The sequence below is a fragment of the Lichenostomus cassidix genome, chromosome 3, assembly GCF_008360975.1.
Source record: "Lichenostomus cassidix isolate B80296 chromosome 3, HeHo_3.0, whole genome shotgun sequence".
Classification (NCBI taxonomy): domain Eukaryota; kingdom Metazoa; phylum Chordata; class Aves; order Passeriformes; family Meliphagidae; genus Lichenostomus; species Lichenostomus cassidix.
In genome coordinates, this window is record NC_139483.1 from 88,386,075 (window position 1) to 88,408,075 (window position 22,001).

At 36.6% G+C, this 22,001-nt stretch overlaps 1 long non-coding RNA gene across 2 annotated transcripts in view; it reads right to left on the reverse strand.

Moving 5' to 3' along the window:
* The window catches only part of LOC146440178 (uncharacterized), a 38,394-nt gene that overhangs the window by 11,282 nt on the left and 5,111 nt on the right, over nucleotides 1-22,001 (reverse strand). Inside the window, exons 1-2 of one of the 2 annotated variants that reach the window (XR_014851068.1) lie at nucleotides 12,197-12,303; nucleotides 8,368-8,458 (exon numbers count right to left, since the gene is read on the reverse strand). The exons of the other annotated variant lie outside the window; for it this stretch is intronic. This is a non-coding gene — a long non-coding RNA (uncharacterized LOC146440178). Of the gene's footprint in view, nucleotides 1-8,367; nucleotides 8,459-12,196; nucleotides 12,304-22,001 lie in introns of those variants that run through there. 2 annotated transcript variants of the gene reach the window in all.

Consider the following 22,001-nt stretch of genomic DNA (forward strand, 5'->3'; position numbering starts at 1 on the left):
GATTATCAATGAATTTTGCTTAGGGGTGAATGACATAAATGGCAAGAAATACAAACATAAATGTTATTTATTTTTCTTATTCAGCGTTAATCAAACACAGAGTAAAAATTTCAGATTGCTACTTTCTCAAAACATATTCAGAAGGAAATATTAAGGCAAACCATTTTTCTATCTAGCAATTTCTTTCTCTTTCCCCTTCTCTCTTGTTTGTACTGCAGGAGGATCTTAGCCTAGCTCTTAGCGAGTACTAGCCCTGACTGTCATATTCTTTTTCTTACTTTTCTTAAGCTGCAATTTAAAAAAGTCTAACAGCTACATTTCAAATCATATAGCTGTAGTGGAAAAGTTATAGAGGTAGCAAAGGGACCAACCTTCTTGTTCTCATGTCTATCAAGTAAATGCCATTTGTAGACCAGAGGAAGAAATTTAGACTGTATGTAATATTTTCACCCAGGTTCCTCTTCATAAGCATTAACTTAGTTAGCAGAGTTGTAGTCATTCTGCCAAAACACTGTGTATCTTTGGCATTCCCAGTAATCAGACATAGAATATATTCCTGTAGGTATAACTGAATTCTGAAATAAGCACTTACTGTAGTATAAAATACACTGGGGCATCATTTTCATTACAGCACTTAATCCAGCTGAATTCTGGATGAGTGCCTCAGAGTTCCTCCAAAGAGTATCGTATTTGCAAAATAAATTTGACAGATGTACAATAGGTCATGAAGTATTTTACAGAGATAACACCTCCAAAACATAATTACTTCCAAAATGAAATTAATTAAAAAAAGGTGTAGAGGCTTCAATTAATGAATCTGAAAGCCTACACATTTTATTGAAGCACCTAAGAGAGACTAATCTTTCCAAGGAAAGTGCTGAACCTTCTTAAAAGGAGAGGAGAAATATCTGCACTTGGAAACAGGGCATCCAAAATATTTTTTAATGTGACTTTAGAACTTTCAAGGCATAGATTAGTAGGAAAAGTATTTTAGTTGGGTTTTAAAATGAACTTGTAAGGTTTGTGAAAATTATTCTAGTGATTTGTTTTCAAAACCACTACAGTTCATTAGAAGATATAACAAACATGCCGAATAGGTATAATTGCTGAATAGGTGTAATTGCCCAATTGGTTTATAATTAAGGCAAATCTAGAGCTTTTTTTCATCTGTCTTTCTGAGGTTTCAAAATTTTTCAAAGTTTTGCTTAAAGAGACACTTATTTCCTTTTGATTACTTCAGATGATGTTTCTGCCTCTGCTGAAGAAATTACAAACTGTAGAACACATATCTGAGTTTCAAAAAAAGTGCTAAGAAGACAGGCATCTGATAAGATCTTTCATTGAGTATATGTTTAAATTCCCTTATGTCCAAAAATATATTTAAGAATATATGAAACGGATGTTTTCAGTATGGAAAAATGTAGGAATTTTATGCAATTATCTAAATTTGGTATAGTGTCCTTTTTCTTTTTATACAATATCAAAATGCTGCAATGTTAGGTGTCTGAGCTGCATAACCACATATAGTTGTTTCTTTACTATGTAGTTTGCAAATCTGTTGGCTCTTGTTGCCTAGTAACAGCTGCCAGGTGATCAGAACCGAGTAACTGGCATTATTGTTATATCTCTTTTCTTCAAGAGCCATCTCTACTCATTGTGATGCCTCCTGCCCTGAAGCTTTTTAGAAACAAGACCCTGGCCAGAAGTTTCTCTCCTCCTCACCTCTCTTTAATGCAGGCAACCACTCCCAACATAACCCAACACAAAGCAACCCAACCCCACACAACCCAACTCCATAGTAGAATACATAAAAGAGAAACAAAATCTTATTCTCCCCAGGCCTAATTCCTAACCCAGGAGTCAGTGGAAGTTTTGCAATGATCTCAGTAGGAGTAACACTCTTTAAGCCTCCTTTATTCCAGCAGGCCAATAAACTTACTTGCACAGTGACAGTGACATATTTGTACCACATATTTTTGCTTATAGTTAGACTAATTTTACACTGGGAAAAGTTATATAGCCATCATTTCTGAAAGCATTTAATAGGGCTTTTAGGTGTACAATCTTCTGCAAAACAACAGAGATTATGCAGCTGAAACCTGATGTTCGCTCTGAAAGTGCTGTTGAGGTACCATTTCCTTGTACATGATCATTAGTGGACATATGAGCTTTTATATCAGAGTAATGAATGAATACTAGACATTGTTTATTTGTAATATATACTGATGCTCAACAGTCTGTTGAGCATCTGAATTAATGAAATGGAATTTATGGGTGGATAGCATGTCCAAGAAAGTAGAAAAACTTTACTGCTTATAATTCAACCTCTGACATAAAGCGTGGCTGAGGCAGAATTTTGATGTGTTGCTGGTTTTGTTATCTCTTCCTGAGAAGTTGTTGCTTCAGTATTAACTCCAGCTTTGTAGGAGGGAGAGCAAATATCCATGTTAGGAGCATAATTAGAAAGTAGACCAATTCAGGCAAAGCTTCTTTCCAAACATCAGTCTACCTCAGTGCAGATGGGAAAGGGCATCATAGACTGAGATTCCAGTTGAATGCAGTCTTTTTCTGACTGGAGAAAGAGAAAAAGGCAACTGTGATGGAGTTCTGGGATGACTACATTTGCCCATTAGGGGCTGGACATACATCTCTCTTTACAGAGTTACCCAGCACCCATCATTCACATAAAAACCCTCAGTCCATTACCAACAGTTGACCTTGTGACTTTACATTTAATGCTTCACATCCCATTACTTTCCGCCCAAGTCATCTATTTTCCTAATTTTTTACAATAATGCACTTCAGCTTTGTCACACATTTCTGGCTCTAATTCTGGAAAATGTTTCTGTTCAAGAAAACACTCCACTATGTGCTTTATTTTGCTTATCTCCTGAAATCAAAATGAAGCATGCTGTTATCATTTGCTCTCCATAGACATAGAATAAAACACTCTAAGAGGCTTCTCTATCCTGGGCTTTGAATGATGGCAATTATTTTTTCCAGTCTGTTTCAAACAGAAGAACTAATGTAATCATAAACTCATTGAAATTAAATCCTAATAAAGGGTCTTCAGAAGAATATTCATGTTCCCCCTTAAAAAAATAGGTTTATTATACTTGTAAAAGATATTTTGAAGCATTCCAGCTTTCTAAAGCATTGCAGTATATTTCTGCAATAGCTTGCTACCCATTACCGAATAGATTTAATTATACTTTCTCTGTAGTAGAATTACAGTTGCAGATGTTTTTTTGCTACTGATTGGAATGTCAGCAATAATTTAATTAGATATTATGACAGTTTCCATGGCTTATATGTTAACACAGTTAAATTCTCTCGGTAAACTAATTTTGAGAACAAATGTTTCTGTTCAAAATCTTTTACAGTGGAAATGTTTCAGAGGTAGAAAAAGTTAATTACAAGGCTTTTTTTTCCCCTTCTAAATCCTCTGAAGGAGCAGGAACATTTTCCATGGAAATATGGTCAGTCACTGAAATGTCAAAGAGGCTCTAACTGAGCAGTATATGGCAAGGATATGAAATTTAAACTACCTCACAATCTAAGTTAAATGGTACTATTTATTTATATAACCAAAGTGACCCTCAGTGTGCAGAAGATATGCTTTTTACTGCATGGTTTTCATGTATGCGAGAACATTGAATGGCTGTATTATATTTAATTAAAAGCAATAGTGTGCCTACCCAGATGTTAAAAGGGCTTGATCTGAACAGTGTGTTGACATCAGATGAATAGGAGAGGCCACCTGCTAGCTCCACTTTTGGCTTTGTGGATGATTTGCATTCCTGTGGCCTGTTGCTCTGCATGATTGCTCTCAGCACTTCACAGCCCCATGAACTGTTTAATATCATGGATACCTTCCAGCTATGCAGGCTATCTCCTTTTGTAACATCAGTGCAAAAGAAAGAGTGACCACTTGCATGATTCTGATGGGTAGAGCATGATGTTTTCACTTAGCATATACCACATCAAAGAGGAGGAAATGCTTTTCTATAAACCAGATTAAGATAAAAATTAATCCATTCTTGCCTAAGAGTGCTAACAGACCTTTTTTTCTCTCACTGAAAGATGCTCATCATTTGAACCTGAGTACAGTACAGTTCAGAGTGTATCCTTGTTTTTTCCCCTGAGCACAGAATGTTTCTTGTTTAAATATGTAAAAGTTAAATAATTCACTAAATATGTGTATTGTTTGAACACTGAGAAACCCTTCAGTAGCATGGATGCATTCATGAATACAAAGGCAACCATTAGACTTCATGTGCTTTATCACTATTAGACTGCCAGTGCAATCCTAATTGCTGTCATCTTTCTGAAAAACTACAAATGTTCTAAAGGGAGAGGCAAGGAAAATGTAATTAAAAAGAGAAAGAAATAATTATACCATTTTCCAGCAAGTAATACTAAATGACAGAAAAAAAAATTCAGATCTGTGTTTCTGTATACTGTTCTTTCTTGAGATTAGACTTACTGCATGGAACTCAGTCCAAGTTCTTTGTGAGTTCCCAACTTGAAGGTTATTGTATCATCATTCAAGGAGTGGAAGGATGCCATTATCTAAAAATAGCCATAGTTATTTTCCAGATTCCCTTGTATTTCCAATCTATATTTATTTCTGCAGTGATTAGCTGACTTCAACCCAGCAAGATCTCAGTGACATTTTCTCACAGTTTACAGTCCAGTACTAAATAATAAGGTAATAATATGCTTGCTTTTCTGTTTGGTGCTTCTTTTTCCTTATGCAGCATAATGATTTAAGGCATAATACAGAAAAATCAAACATTAATCCACAACAGTTTTATCACAGTTATAAAACATGTGATAATTCACTTCAAACTTGAGGTTAAAAGATTTTTAAAATTTTCCACATTTTAAACCAACCTTTTTCTATAACAAATTACCTCCCTGACAAGTTATTTAATTACTTAAGAACTGGGATAACTGAGATTAAAGAGGAATTTATATACCTAAATGCCTCTTTACAAGCCAAACTAAAGCATAGATTTTCTGACTCCTTGCTCAACTAACTGCAGTATATAAAATTCCTATGGATTTAAGCTTATGATTTCAAAGCTTCTCTAGTATCACAAATTTTATTTCTCAGCATATCCACAGACAACTCAGTCTTAATGTGGAGAGAGAGCAGAGATTTAATTTTGAATTCCACAGCATACAATGCACTTATCACCATTGAGAAATGTGGTCTCAGTTCCACCCTTTGGCTGAAAGAGTCTGAATCTAACAGTGTTTCTATATTGCCAGGCTTCAAAGGTTTCAAGAAAGAGGAGCTGTCTGTTTCTTCTGTTTAATAATGTTTTCAATTGCCTCTTTAAATGTCTTCTAGTCAGTGGCTGATTAAGTAAATCAGTAAGTCCACATCCTGCTGATCGATATTTCCCCTTGAAAAATTTTAGTGATGGCTAGGGAACTTCTGCAGTTAAATACAGGTGCTCAACTCTGCTCAGGCAGGATGTGGATCACTACCACTGGACTGTGGGCTAAACAGAAGTTATTTAATTGTTCTGGTTTCCTTGAAAGAAAAAAAAACCTGCTCTCAATCTTCAGACTGAAACCCCATGAGAGAGAAGTATCTCTTTAATCTGGAATTAAGTATCTCAGACTTTTAAAGCGATGAAGCTGAGATAATCTCCTATTTAGAGCATTTTAATTTGAGGGTCTCCAGGATGTCCAAGTCATCTGTGGCACATTTGATAGATGTCACAGGGCCTGCAGGAGACTACTCTAGACTGGCATCCAGGGGATGATGGCATCTCAAATTTTGTAAGCAGGCATGTTAAATTTAGGCAACTGAATCCCAGTAAGGGCACTTAAGCTGGTGTGACAGCAGTTATCTAATCAGCACAGTCTAGAGAGTGATTTTGCTCTTCGTGCCTGGAGATGATAATGGCTTTTCCATCTCCAGGGACTGCATTTGCTAAGTTTTCTCTGGCTGTGACTGGAGCTCATGTGCCTGGCACAAGGAGAGACATTTGCACATAGATAGATTTCTTTTCATATATTATTTTGCATATAAATTCAGGTGTCTTTATAATGCACTGACTCTTATAATTAGTTGTCATATTTCCTACTACTTTCACTGTGATCAGTAAAACAATTAGGATTTAGAGAATATGTTGCTACAAAAGCAAATGTTGCAAATCGCTTGACTCTAAGTCAGCCATGGAAGCCAGGTATTGTACATGTGGACTTGCACAAAAACTGCAATTATTTACTCATGTCTTCTTCATAGCATCAAGAAAGTGCAAAAAGAAGAGAACACATTGATATTATTCTCCACAGTGAGATATTTAGCAGCACTGGGTTTAACAAACAGCTAATGTAGCTCATGTCCACCACATTTCTGGAAGGGCCCTCCAGTCCTAAAAAAGCTGAAGGACTTGAGACTGGCAGCAAATTGAAGTTTAATATGTACTGCAATTTGTATCTTTTAGAATCCTACATCACTTCCCCGTCATAACTGTGTGTTAACTGCCATTACATCCAAGTATATGAAGTAATAAATAGGTCCCAAATGCCAAGTAAATGCTAAAAAAATCTGAGGCATTTCTTCTCCATGTGGGAACCATCTCTAGTGAACTATTCTTCTGTAAAAGGAAAGTTATTACTGCTGTTCTACAAATGCTTTCCTTCATTAGAAAGCTGCCATGGAAAATGACAGAGTTTACTCTTTTGTTGAGTGCTCTGTAAATGCTGTATGCCTTCTCCAGATACTATTGCCATCTCCAGATGGAAATATTTGAGGTGAGGCTGAATGCTTTACTGAATTGTGACCTGCTTTAATAGAAGTTTTCTTCTCAGCCTAATTCTCTCTGGTTTGCACTACTCAGGTGCTGCAAAACAGCTGCCAGATTAGCTGATCTATGCAGATTTGAATTCTCTTGTGTGCATAAATCCCCATATCATGGGGACGGAAAAGGAATGAAAAGCTATGTATCAACTGACTTCCAGCCATAAAAAAAGAAGTGGGCTCTCCCTGAAGAGGTGATAGTCCATAGCATTACTGCACTCCACTGAATTCCTGTATCTTTGTCTCTGTGCACAGACTTGTGTAACTTTGAAGCAGAGCTAACTTCTACAACAGTCAAAATAGTTTCTGCTGAACCTCAAGAACAGTGTAAGTGACATAAAGTCATCTTTTCCACCCATACATGATAGAGGCTTGTGTTTAATCAGCACTTAGTAAGGAATTTAAGTAGAAAATAATAAGATTAAATAAATTTCACTTTTAAAACAAACTAGATCATCATCCCTTTGACCATATCATGGAGACAGCTTTATGATAATATCTCCAAATATATCCAAACACGATAAGGAATTGGTAGTGGATGTTTTTGTTGATATAGCAAATGGAGTGGTAAGGCTTGATGATAACTGCTGCTATGCATTGCTATTGTATATATAACGATGGGGTTGCTGGGCACCAAACTCTTTAGGGCTTATCTTTGTCTATTTTTAAGTAAAGTGTTAATTGAGTGAAAATGTGTCTGATTCTGTGATGTAGAGAACTGTTCTTCGTTGACAGTCCTTAGTCTCTTGATTGCTCTTTTGGTATTGGCCAGCTGTGGCCTTGAGTGATGAAATACCTTAAAATATGAACTGTGCTTTCTTCAAAGTGTGTATTTTGCCTTCAATATGGTGAAGCAATCAAACTCTTACACATAGCTTACAGGAAGAGAACAACTTTGCTATAATAAGTACTTGGGGGCCTCAGTTCAAGGAAAGAGAAGATGCTGAGGAATTTTAAAAGTAGACACTGTTATCACTCCCTTTGAGTACTGGCTTTACCTTCACCTACAGTTGCTTCAGTTCTTCCCCTGCTAACCCTGAATAAAGCCTTTCACAAATACAGTGACATAATTTATGGAAGGTGTAGCACTGGGAAAGGACAGAAAAGGAAATATCTCCATCTCCTCTTCACAGTATTTTCACAGAAAATGTATAGGCAAGCCTCTGGATTCCATGTAGGTTTTAAAAGCTCTGCCTTCTGCTAAAAAGGAAAAAAGATCTCCCACTGAAGTCTGTGTCTTCTCTTGATCTGAAATGGGGCCACTGATTTCAACTGAACTGCTCAAAAGGAATGTGAATTCACAGGACTGAGCACTATGAACATGCTTGTCCAGTGCAGAAAAAACATCTCTCCCTCTCTCCCAGTTACAACTTGTTACTTGTGTTTTCTCTTTAGTGTAGTCCGTGAGGTACTTGACAACATTTCTTCTTTGACCTTGAAAAATAAACATAATGATCATATTTGTAGCTCATGTTCATTCCAGAGGGATTCTTGTTTCTGAAATGCTAATCACCTATTTCCCACTCTCTGACATTCTCTCTTACCTTCATTTCATGTCAGTGGGAGTGAGTGAAGCTGTCTGTGACTCTCCTGAGAAGCATTTGGTTCCCTTGTTCTCTAACTTGTATTTCTTACCTCTTGAGGGCAAGAAAGTTTTTCTCTTCTGACTTAATCATTTTACCAGCTATTCTTTCTGCTGTCTTTCTTCAACAGAAAGGGTTGAAGGCCTCCTGGTCCCACACCTTGCTTACTAGTGCTTTGCAGAGATTCACTGGTGTGGACAGAGTGCAAATCTCAACAGATGGAAATCAACAGTTATAGGAAGAATTTGGTGCAGTTCTTAACAATCGGATCTGTGAAAGACAGTTGTCTAAAAAAACAGTAAATTATGCTTTTGAATCAAAAAGTCACCAGATAATTGCGTTTTTATTTGCAGTGATCACAGGAATTGGTAAACTTTAAGTTGTATAAGTCTTTCACATACACAACACATGTTGATATATATTTGTGAGACTCCATCTTGCACCTGGTAAGATGGTATCAACAATAAAGCTAGGAAGGAGTAATATTTGATACTTTTTCCCTAGCTTTTCTCTAAATCTTGAGTTATATCAGAACTTCAAGACATAGGTATTTCCCTTGAGATCATGGTAAAAGATTTTCTTCTGTTGTTGCTTGTGAAACTCAGTAGGAAATACAGTAATTCCACTGGGTAAAAGCTTAGGTAGGCCATACAGAAATTTCTTTCAACTGGTGACTGGAAAAGGGCAAAGAGGGAAGGAAGGAAAAAGAGAAGGGCTTAGAAATGGAGCATACCATTTCTTTTCCTTCCAATATGAGGTCTGGAAAAACAAGACTCCTTTCAATTTTGCGCTTTTAACCTACAGAAAAGAACCTGGACTACAAAAATCCTTTTCCATCTTTCAGCCTCCTGTAATATTTCAGTAAAACCAACACAGGAGAACACCCACTGACAAAAGGAACCAGCATGGAATTTGAAAAAAAAAAATTTAAAATTCTGTTGACAAAAAGAAATGGTATTTTTGGTATTTTATTTTGCTTAATTACCCAGTAGAAACATGTTAGCTTTGAGGATTTGATTTTTTCCCTCTCTAGTACTTATATGCACATTAGCAGGTATCCTGAATCTGGAATATCTCTTCTTGAAGCATGATTATAGTTATCTACAGTCCTGAAGCACTGCACTCTTCACAGTTAAGAAGGCAGAGCAAAGGTCAATGGAAGCTGAGCTCATGACTTTTTAGAGTCCAGCTTTTTCTTCTGAACACAGTCTGAGGAAGTCCAAGCTGTGATGTTTCACTCTCATGAATGTCTTTTGGCTTTCATTTCAGCTTGTATTTAAGGCTGGATCACTGTTTTAAAGGGCACATGAATTCAAGGCTCTTTACAGCACACTGATCTGCATCTGTTTAAGAGGTGTTCCATGGGCTTTTGGCAGATGATCTTTCCAGCCATTCTAAAATGTCTAAAGAGGCCAGTTTTCTGAACTGCCTGCTGATACACTGCAATTCAAATCTGGGCTTTTGGAGTTATGGATAAATTCAGTATTTTAGATATACTTGGTTGTGAAAATAACGAAAATAAAATACTCTTTGAAAATACAAATAGAGGAAACAACCAAAAATATAGTTTAATATTTTTGTGGTTTATCTTTTCTAATTTGAAAATTAAGTTTTTGGGGTTTTTTGACACTGCTGGGACCCAACAAAATCAGTTCTCACTGTAGCAATATGGAAGTTGTCAGGCCCAAAACATATAATTGCAAAAGAAAAAATAGTTAATTCTGTCTAAACAGAAACAATAGGGATGATTCTCAGAATAAGAAGAATAAATCTTTATGAGATTATGTGGCTAGCACAGGCTTTTCCCATGAGAATTTTTTTTGTGTTTTATAAATAAAGTTTGGATGTTATTGGAACAGTGTCTCAGAACGTAGACGGTGCAGGCCTGGCCAGTCAGGCCTAGGGGAAGGTTTCTGACTGACCAATCTGGGTGACTTTTGAAAACTCTATATATATGACGAAATCAAAACAATAAAGGTCATTCCTTCTTGCCACTGAGAACTGGTGCTTTCATTACTCTGCTAGCTGCTCAACAGCGACAAGATTATATTACAGATTTCGACACTCCCCAACATGCCATGAGAGGCATGAAATCAAAAGAACCGATCAAACAGAAAAGTTGTTTGACCTTGCTTCATGATGCAAAATACATAGCTGAAAAACTAAGATGGGGTGATATATATGGATGCCCTTTCTGTCCTTTCTGTTTTGTTCATTAGAAAATAAAAACAGAAGTTGTTGTGACAGAGCATGAGACAGCTTAAAATTCAGAGGACCTGGAACTGCTTATCTTTTTGTTAGCCTTAAACCAGCCATAAGGCAACTTAGGAGCATGTACAGCCATTCTATAAAGGCTCAGGCCACAGTCCATGTGTCTGACAATTCCATTCAAAGAATGTATCCTCTCTAATTTTGTCTGTTAGCCTCACACAAATGGCTTGTTCACTGCAGTGCTTAAAGATATCAGGCATTCATGTTTACGAACCTGAGTCACTGTCGAACTGATTGTGAAGAAGCCATAAGGGAAATTGCTCCTTGCAAGTATTTATATAGGATGGTTCACTGGTTATGTCTGGTGCTGCTTTCATGGGTAAACAAGTACACTGTGTGTAATTTAGATATAGTAAATGTAAATACATCAATATGTGAATATTGGTAGGAATATACGTGAATTATGTGCAAATTCATGTCTCAATACTAATAACACCTCTCTCGTGTGTGAATTTTCTCCCTAGAGAATAGAATATTGGAAGTCCTAATTTAGTTCATTTTCACACATACAGAAAAGGAACAATTTCTTTGAACTTAACATACATTATTGATAAATGATATGCATTATGTATCAACTTTTAACTCAGGTGCTTATAAAATCCAGCTGGGGTCAATAAGTATCCCTTCTACATACAAATTGCTACGTTTAATTAGATTTCTATATTTTACATTAAACAAAGTAGCTAATGCTTTTCTAGTGTAATAGTCTTGTTATATAGAACAAAATAACATTGAATCTGCTCAGACACTGGAGGTGTTGGGGGACATATGGACTTGATGCTTTTAAGTTTCAATAGCTTTCATATAAAGTTGGTATACAAGATATATGTGGCTAGCACAGACCTTTCCCATGGGAACTCTCCTCTTTCTTTTTCCTGTGTTTTATAAACAAAGATAAAGTTTGGATGTTATTAAAAACAGTGTCTTGAGATTTGGACAGTTCAGGCCTGGCCAATTGGCTCAGGGGGAGGTTTCAGACTGACTAATCTGGGTGACCTTTCAAAAGTCTATATAAGTTGGAATTAAATAATAAAAGACACTTTTTTATGCCATTGAGAACCTGGTCCTCTTTACTCTGCTAGCGGCTCAGCAGCAACAGATATATACACTCAAGCACTCTTATTTTGGTTAATTAAACCTGATGACATACTGAAATGTCTTTCTTTTTGTCTTGCACAGCTCCCTATAAAATATTACATCTCTTAAGTTAAGAGTGCTCAGCACCTCACAAAACAGAGTCCTGAAGCAGCACAGTCATAAAGTTGCATTTCATTATGTTAACATTAAACATACCCTTTTCATACTTGGTATCAATTTTATACTGTTCACGTGTTTTGGTGGTTTGATGTTTTCAGGTTTGTCACTTTTGCTTTACAGTAAGAGGACAATTTACAATATTGCACAACTGGCTGCACCTTGGTAAAAACAAATATATTGCAGACCTGCTAAGCAAGCATCCCTAGTACTGTTTTCCTGTTGCACTTTGCTTCAATTGACCACAACCAGGATTATTGCAGACCTGAGCCTCTCTGGAGCAAAGCCTGGCAATTTTGCTGAGCTGTCAAATTTGGGTGGCAAGTCCAAAGCATTTATCTGACTCGAGGGAGGTTTCATCCATCAGAGGCTTCCCCCTAAATGAAATGGGTCAAATTTAAAGCAGTTGTAATTTAGAGCATAACTCATACGTCAAATACAAGAACTGCAGTTTGCCTGTCATTTTTAATGAAAAAAATATCCATAACTGGTATTTTGCTGAGAAGTACTGAAGTAGACTTTAAATATAAAAGAGAATGGTTTCTGTAATAGAAGGATGGTGCTTCATTTGAGAAAATATACTTTATCACTAAGATTAATATAGGTATCCAAACTAGTATGGTCTGCAGATTTCCAGCTGGAGAGCAAGGCCCACCTCAGACTGGTTTTCACACTCTGTGACTAGCAGATCAGGGTCTAAAAATTTACATCTCAGTGGGAGATGTCCTTTACCTACTTTCACAGCAGGTAAGTCTGTCAAAGGCAAAGAATGACACCAAGAACTCTTCCAGTTCACTTTATCTTTCAGTCTTGTTTTGCGTTATTAAATTTTTTAAACAGTGCATCAGGTTAGCCACCAAGCTTTATTCTCTATTATAGCACTGATTTTAAAATGATATTATTTTGACAGTCACTGGGGATCAGCTGTGGATATATTGCCCCTCCTTTGCTCATGCTCTCGTGGGGAGGATTAGTCATGTGTTGGTTTAAAACATCCCTACAGGCAATGTCTTATTACTTAAGGTTCAGAAATATGAATAATGATAAAACTAGGCCATAAGCTATTTAGCTTGCTAGAAATTAAATTTAACAGTTTCAGCTCATGAATCCAGCTGTAAAAGTACATACAAAGCATTAAATTAACAGCAACACATGGAAATCTATAGGATCATATTCCAGAGGAACCAAGTTTTGTGTTTGTTTTACCAGATAATCTGGTAAGACTAGACAAAAGAGATTTCTTTTCTTTTTTAATAACATTAAACTTCCTATTCCATTAACAAAATTCTTCTCTGAAGAAACTCTGCTGCAAAACAATATTTGTAACTTTGACTCATTGTTTGCTCCATAAAAACACTGAATCTGTCAACTAGTCAACTTCCTTAACCCTGTAGCAAGAAATTGATGGACTAGGAAGGATTAATGTGCCCAAGAGATCACCTGTTTTTTTCCAAATCTATTGGTGAATCCTACTAAAGATATTGCATCTGACCAAAAACGTCTTTTGTATATCCATCACAGTCACAGCACTGCTTCTAGTGTTAGTATTTGAAAATATATCCATACAAACAAAAATTAGCAACTATAATCTTGCATCTCAAGAACAAGCTCTAGTCCAAAGGGAGTTCATTTTTTTCCAAAGTAATTGCTGTTACTGATTCTATATAGGAAGCAATAAAACACTGCAGGAGGAGGCAGCTGTGTAAAATCCCAGGGATGGACAATTTCATGGGTATCATCGTAAGACATATTTGAGCCTTGTGTGGCAGAAGAAGTTTCATGTAGGAAATTTCTGTGTTGAATCACATGAATGCTCTTTAGACAGGGATAAGTAAGGAAGTAGGGGTAATAGTATACTGGGCTATGAGGAACAGCTGAGGGAGCTGGGGATGTTCAGTCTGGAAAAAAGAAGGTTCAGGGAAGAACTTACGACTCTACAACTGCCTGAAAGGAGGTTGTAGCCAGGTGAGGTTTGGTCTCTTGTCCAAGCAACCAGAGACAGGACAAGAGAACACAGTCTTAAGCTGCATCAGGGGAGGTTTAGGCTGAACATTAGGACAAAGTTTTTCACAGAAAGGGTGATTGGGCATTGGAATGGGCTGCCCAGGGAGGTGTGGAGTCACCGTCCCTGGACTTGCTTAAGGAAAGATGGGATGTGGCACACAGTGTCACAGTCTAGTTGACAAGGTTGTGTTTGGTCATAAATTTGACTTGATGATCTCAAAGGTCTTTTCCAACATAATTTATTCTGTGACTCTGTGAATACACTTGTAAAGACATGTTGGGATAGTACAAGAGTAGAGAAAAAGTGAACATCTGGCAACTTGTCTTCCTCTAGACCGTACATGCAACAATTGTAAAAAGGCCAATTACCTTGCCATTACACAGGATTTCAGGATTTCTTATTTTGCAAGGGAAAAAAAAAAGGGCTTTTTCTCCTTTTTTCTCCTTTTTCCCTTTGCCTAGGGGCAAATCCTAATTCTGCTCCTGAGCCCAGAATAATTCCTTCTGCATTGCACTTCTATTTTGGCAGCACAGGGCAGGACAACAGACTTTGATAGTATGTCTCTGCACAGACCAGTGCACCAGTAATGGCTAAGAATGGGAACCAGGCCAATGACCAGCTGCTAGCCAGCTCTCTTCCTTCCGCAGGGTATTGAGTGACACCAGGAATAGGATGCTCTTCTTACTTATCCCCTAGCCCTATCATCCCCCCAAAAAGATGAATCACTATCAAAGTCTTGATTCATATCTTGTATGAAGTCAGGTGTCCCTTGTTGCCTGAATATTCTTTACTGCTAGGGAGCCTTTTCAGGAGAAAGTTGATTTTATCACAGCCACATATCCATCAGCTTTATTGTCTTCTGACATCATCCCTCACTGCTGTTGCTAGGTGAAATCACAACTGAGCATGTGTTGTTCATGTTATCATGGTTATTGTCTTTTCAGCTATTGTGTATAGTCTTATCTGTTGTAGTGGTACAGGTGAAAGGGCTAACTTAAGGCACCATAAGAGGGAGCAATTAAGTCTGTAAAACTAGGACCTGATTAGTATCCCTATTAAAAACATAACATTGCATATCCATGCACAAGATGTACTTTGTTTACATCAAATGTATCAATTAAGATACCTTTTCCTGTCCATATTAAGATACAACTAACACCAGCTGTAAGGTCTAGCTAGGACCTGTCTCAGGATCTGAAATCAATTGGTTACTACAGGAAATCAGACAGTAATTTGAATAAGACAGTAATTTGAATAAGCTTTAAGTAGAACTTTCTCATTCCATCTAATGTCAACTGGGTAAATAGTTATTATATTTTTAAACTTTCTTTTGTGGCTACCTCTTCATGCATATAAACAGTAGTCCTTAGAATTCTGCTAAGCTCTTAGCTTCCAAGATATTTTATGCAAAGAAAATAATCCCTACAAATTAAGAATTGCCTAAATATGTACTGTAATAAGGACATTTTAATGAGTTTGAAGTGCTCTGCCTGACATGAGATACATCCTTGTTTTTAAGTTTTAAGAGAAAAATGTGATACATTCAATTTTAACCTTGGTTAAAAAGTCCTACTTTTCTGATTTGACATGATGATGTGTTAGGAATCAAAGGAATCACTTGTTTTCTTAATGGTATGGGGATATAATCTGCAGTTTGTTTTTAAAAACTGAATCACTGTTTACAGATATTATTCAGATATTATTTTTTCAGATATTATTGTTTTCAATTACATCTTCCTCCCCCTTTTCTCTCAGACTAGTGACACAATCTATTTAAGTAAGGTGCATTATTTTTTTCATAAAGATTTCTTTCAAACACCTTCTTTGCCAAGTCTTCATTTTTTGTTGGAACATGCAGAATAATAGGACACTTATTTTATGCCCAGTTAATCCTGAATGTTCATCTCAATGATCGTGGACTGCATTCACTCTCACGGTTTATTTGTGCTTTGGAAAGCCCAAATCATTGGTGTTGCTCATGAAGACCTTTAAGGCCCACTGACTAAAAAATATTTATATTCCTTTATTTCTTTAATTAATTATTTTATTCCATGTCTGTATGTAGTACTAGCTGCACAATACTTCATGACTGTACATTCCAGATAAACCACATTTTGAATAAAATGAAACAATCACCGCCCTTAACAGGTCATTTATGTTTCTACAGAAGAACCCCAAATCTGCCTGGACAGACTAGAGGGTTAATGAGAATAATGGTGGTGAATTATTCATCAGGCACTGCTCATTAATTTAGCTGATTGCTTCACATTTTCCAGCAGAAAAGACATTTCAACTAATTTTTGCTTTTTCCATAAAACTGTTTTCTTTGTTGAGCCTTCATCAAATTTATCCCTTGAAGTAGGAATTTATGTCTTGGTTAGTATTTTACCTCCAGCTTCAGAGATCCCCACCTACTTATCTGCTGCTAGGGCTGGCTTTGACCTCTCTTCCATCAAAGAATGGCTGAATTAACTCCCTTTGTACCATACCAGTATACAAATGCCAGAGAAATTATTTGTTCAGATATCTAACCATGATAAACAAAAATTATTTATTGGTTTCCTTAAAATGTTTTTAGCAATCCATCCACTTCTTCACAGTGAATATGCTAACTCCTAAAAGCTTATCACAGATAGAGAACAGCAAGAGATTCTGTACCCTGCCTACCATATTTTCCTAGCTGCTTCTGTCTTAAAGGAACAGGGCTGACTATATTTTATATTCTTTTGTCAATAAAAGGCTTTTAAAAGTGGGATTTTTTTCTGACTACCTTTCTCTATCCATATTTCTGTTCTCTTTTGATAAACTGGGATAGGAAACATGTTTTATTTTATGTCTGGATACAGTCAATCTCAAGGCAAGCATGCAAGTGTGGTTATATTTTCATATGTTCATCATTAGCATCTCATATACATTACCTGAATGACCTCTTGCTGGAAATCATTGTTTTAGTAGAAATAAAATAGTCCACAGGTACAACCAAATTCCTTTAGAACTCACATTCTCTGAATTAGCATTCTATGAACTTTCTATCCATACTATAAAAAACATATGCATCAGATGTGTAATCTCTGAAGTGCAGCATCCTGTCCGTGATGGTAGCCAGCACCAGATGTTTTACATAAAGGTGCAAAATCCCCCTACAGTAGGCAGATGTTGGATTATTTCTCTATTAAGGAGGTCTCATCCTAAACCCTAATACTTAAGAGATTGTCTGCAGTCCAAAAGCATGAAGTATTTTTTTCATTCCAGAACTCTTCTTCAGAGTCTCACTAAGTTTTACTTTGAGAGTGTTTGTTGTGGAGCAGAGGCAGAAATTGAGTTATGTGGGCTCCAGATGTAGGTTCAGTATTATTTCCCATGCTGGAGCAACGTGCAAGAGCATAATCTGCTCAGCGCAACTGGAATATTAAACTGCTTAACTGTTAGCCTCTGGCAAACATAAAAGAGTAAAACAGAGCTAGAAAATCACATTTCTCAACATTTTAGAAATTAAAGTGATATTCATTGAGACAACAGAGGACATGTTCCTAACTCCAGGCTATACTGCTGCTAAACTCCAAATTCTTGCTACAAGACATGGAGATCTCTGTCCTTTTAGAAACAGTTGGGCATAGTTTGTAATGGAAAAGTTTTGGCAACTTAAATAGAGTGGTCACTACATCAGGCCCAGATGTACCATGGGTAAACACCACTGTGTTTACAATGGGAACACAAGGTCATTGTCTCACGAACATATGTGGTGACAACACTGTGGCAAGGAGCAGGAAATGGATGCTAATGAGGCTGAAGAGCCAAAGTCTCCCTGGGATCAATTGTGAAAGAAAGTTAAAGCTTCCCTTCCTGGCTGTCAAACACTGGAGCAGTCCTATTGCCTCTGTGGCTGCAATGCTGTCTCTCCTGTCTGTGTTGGGTCTTCTGGCACCCCATGGTGACCTTTTCCCTTCATTCATGCTCCTCAAAAGGCCCAATAAAAGAGAATTATAAAAACTACCTCCAATCTCTGGTAGCTCTCTCCTTGAGCTCAGAATAACAAATCTGATTTATAATAATTGAAGCAGTTTGTCAAATTATGTTCTTGAACATGGTGCAAAAGGCCTCAAAAATTTTAATTGAAAATCTGTATGTGCATAAAAAGAATAAAAATTTTTTCCAAAAAAAAAAAAACCCAAAAACCAATCAAACAAAAAAAAAAAAAACCCAAACACAATAGTTTTAAGTCCAAAAGTCTATTTACCTGTTGACGTCAAGGAAAACTACAGATCTGAAAGAATCTTTCTGCACTTGGACCCACAATATGTAAAAGTCAAGGAAAAGTCAAAACTGTAACAATAATGTATTACTATAGAACTTATTGAAATATTCTATGCATTGTTTTTTGACTTCTTAATAGTCAAACTCCTGGCTATACACTGATCTAGTGTCAACATATGGTTTGGCATTTAGGATTCTCTCCTAGGAAATGGGAAGTGTGGGTCCAGTACCCTGAAGGCTTCTCCAACTCAGCCAGGAACTTTGTTGCTATTCTTCTGTGCTTGATGTTTCCTACTGGCCAAAATTCAGTGGTTACCTGTTCAACATTGGACATGTTGCCCTGGCTAGAAAACACCTAAGTTTCCTGCATCTGGAAAGGCAAGTCTGCAGCTAAACTGTACCAAACACTTCCCAGAAAATATGCAGCTTAGGTAGCTTAAATCTCTCTAAAGGCTCATAAGTGCTGCAATGTCTAATATCAGTGCCTAAAGTAGGAGGTTTGACTAACGTTGTCCATGCCTATTTTTACCCTCTGCAGTCTCATGCAGATAAACTGTTGTATCTGTTTGTTGTGAGTTAACCCTGGTATGCAGTTTAGCCTCACACAGCTACTCACTTACATCCACACAGTGCAATGGGGGAGAGAATCAAAATCATGAAAGTGAGAAAATTTGTGGGTTGAGATAAAGACAGTTTAATAGGGAAAGCCGAGCTGTGCGTGCAAGTAAGGCAAAATAAGGAATTGACTCAGTACTTCCCATTGACAGGCAGGTGCTCTGCCATTTGCAGCAAAGCAAGGCTCCATCACATACAGCTGTCACTTGGGAAGACTAATGCCATACCCCTGAATGCCACCCTGTTTACTCCTTCCTCAGCTTCTGTTATGGTGATCATTTTGGAGTTGTCTGTTTCAGCTGTGTCCCAACTTCTTGCCCTCCCTCAGTCTACTCCTTGGAGGCTGGGAGGACATAGTGAGAAACAGAGAAGGCTTTGACACTGATCAGCAATAAAACAATAAAACATGGGTGTCTTATCAACACTCTTTACATCACAAATCCAAAACACAGCACCATACAAGCTATGATGAAAACAATTAACTCCATCCCAGCCAAAACTAGCACTCTGTTGTAACAGGATCACACTTACACTTTTCAAAGCCATTATCTGCAATCAGAAATAAGAGAAAATGGTGAATTTTCCTAAGAAAATTCCAATTCTTGTGTTGACACATAATTGTGATACTTAGGGACATATCTTAGTGATGGACTTGGCAGAGCTGAGTTAACGGCTGAACTCAATGATCCCAAACCTAAGCAATTCTATGATTCTATGATAATTCTATAACCTGACACATAGACCTTGAAACCCCCAGAAGGTAGCATGTGAGACAAATCCCTTCTCATCCTGGTACACAAACATCTGCTTTGGAGGTGAATTGTATTTGAGTTGGGAAAAGAAATAAATAAGGTTAGCATGGAAGGGTGGATACTGAAAATGACATTCCTATTATGAAGAAGAACACTGTTCTCCTTCACAGAATATTGCTTAAGCAACACTAGGAGTCCTAAACATAACAAGAATAAGATATACTCTGTTTCACAATATGACATTAGCATTTTAATTTAAAGTTATTACACTTTTTTTCTGCCCAGATGAAGTTTACAGATTAATTTTTGTCAGAGATGCTGTGAATTCAAGAATGTGCTTCTTGTTGCAATTGCAACTTGAAGTAGGGTGCATTAATTTTTATGTGACTGCATCTTATATTAGTGATGAAGACAGCAAAACAAGATATAAAAACCTGACTTTTTCCAAGTTTCTCTACTTTTTTGTGCTGTTGTTACCATTATGCTGGAAAGGGAATCTCTGGATGTAAATACCATTCTAGTAATTCCTGTGTCTTTGATCTAGTTACAGTATTCATTTGCCTGGTTCAGTTTTTATATTAAAGCCAAAAAACCAATTTTTTTGTCCTAACTTATGCATACTACTAAAGAGGATTTTAGATCATAGAACACAGCTGAAAACTGCAATCTGACTCTGAAGTTAAATACAAACAGAAATGGAGAAAAAAATGATGTACACATTTACTTGATGATCTCAGATTACCTCACATTCTGGTACATGTGATATTTGTTTTTATCCTATATTGCACACTATTTCAATTTATTTTTCATTATTTAGTAGTATGTGTCCAGAAGTTTTTGTTGTGTTGATAATTTAAAAATTGCTTTCAGTTACTGTGGATATGCATTTTAATTGCACATTGTTTAGGCAAAATGATATGAAGTAAATTGAAAAACATGAAACTGCCATATTAAATATGAGCAAACTACCTTGGCAAGAACATCCTTTATACACAAACACAAACTTTGGTTTGTCTCTTCAGTAATAACTCTGCCTTATTTACTGTTTGGTTTTGGCCAAATTAAGCAAGTTTATACTGCACCAGAAAACTTCTCCATTGTTTTGTTTGGGTTTTTTTGTGGGTTTTTTGTGTTTGTTTTTTTTTTTTTTTTTCTAAGTTGAGTAATGTTGGTGACAGAAGAAATAGAAAAATTCTAGTGTCAGACAGGTCACTAAACTAGAATTTAAACTGTTACTATTGCTCTGGAACAATTTAATGACAGAGGCATTACAGCTGGGGACATACCCCAAGTAATTTTAAAAGTACACTTATATGGCAAATGCTTTAAAAAAAATTCAAACACTTATTCTTGGTATGCCAATACATTTTGAACACTAAGTTAGTACTTAGAAGAACAAAACAAAAAAGAAGAACAGATAAATTTAGCATATGGATTCATATCATCTACATACAATTGTGATTTATTGGACAATGCCTAATTCATTTTCACTTGCTGAACAAGTTTGAAATATAGCAATTGCATAAGGTTTGTAGAAGACGGTTCATTTGATACTAAAATATATATTTAACATAAATCAGAAGAATTGCTCCCTAAGAGAACAGAAAAGGTTCACGTCTTTAACTCTTTTTTCCTGTTTGGAAAGCACTATTCCCAGAATGCAGTACAGGTACACTTTCCAGGTGGTTATTTTGTCCTGTTTTGACTAAACTCTGATAAATGCTCTCTACTTGGGAAGAAATGGATATAGCATAAAAGCTGTCCCAGCATTTCTTTATCCTATAAACATTTCCTAAGAGTAATTTATAGTTTCTCTTTATCTTATGTGATGTAAAGGGGTCACTTTTTGGAAAGACAAGAAAACTGACTTCACTGACAATCAATACTATTTTGTTGCCTCTTAATAACATAAAGAGAGGAAGGAAATCAGAGGTTATTGCATACTGCACCATATAATCCCTATAAGAAATCACATCAGTATTTATTGGCAGAGATGACTGTGTGGAGAGGGAGACACTAACTGCATTTATGTAAAAAAGAGATGGAAACAAAGTCTGTGTAACAGTAGGCAAAAGAGTTGCTCTGTAAAGGAAATATTTTCTTAAATATTATAATAGCACCTTAAAAATCCATTCAGGAACTGGCTCATAGTTTCTCCTTATACTGTCAAGTGGTAGGTCAGGTCACTGAGATCAAGAAATTACAGTCTAAATGATGGAGCCAGACAAGGGACACATTTGGTTCACCAGCATTTCTGTCAGTTATGGAAGTATCTCAAATGGAAAACTGTATCCATAAATAAGCACTCTCTGCTACAACTCTCTGCTATCCTTGATATGTCTCAACACAATTTTATGTAGCTCAGTAGTGCTGGTACTTGGGAGACCACCCAAAGACCCAAAGGGCTGCTGAGTACCATTCTTACCAGTGTAAAAGTCAGCACC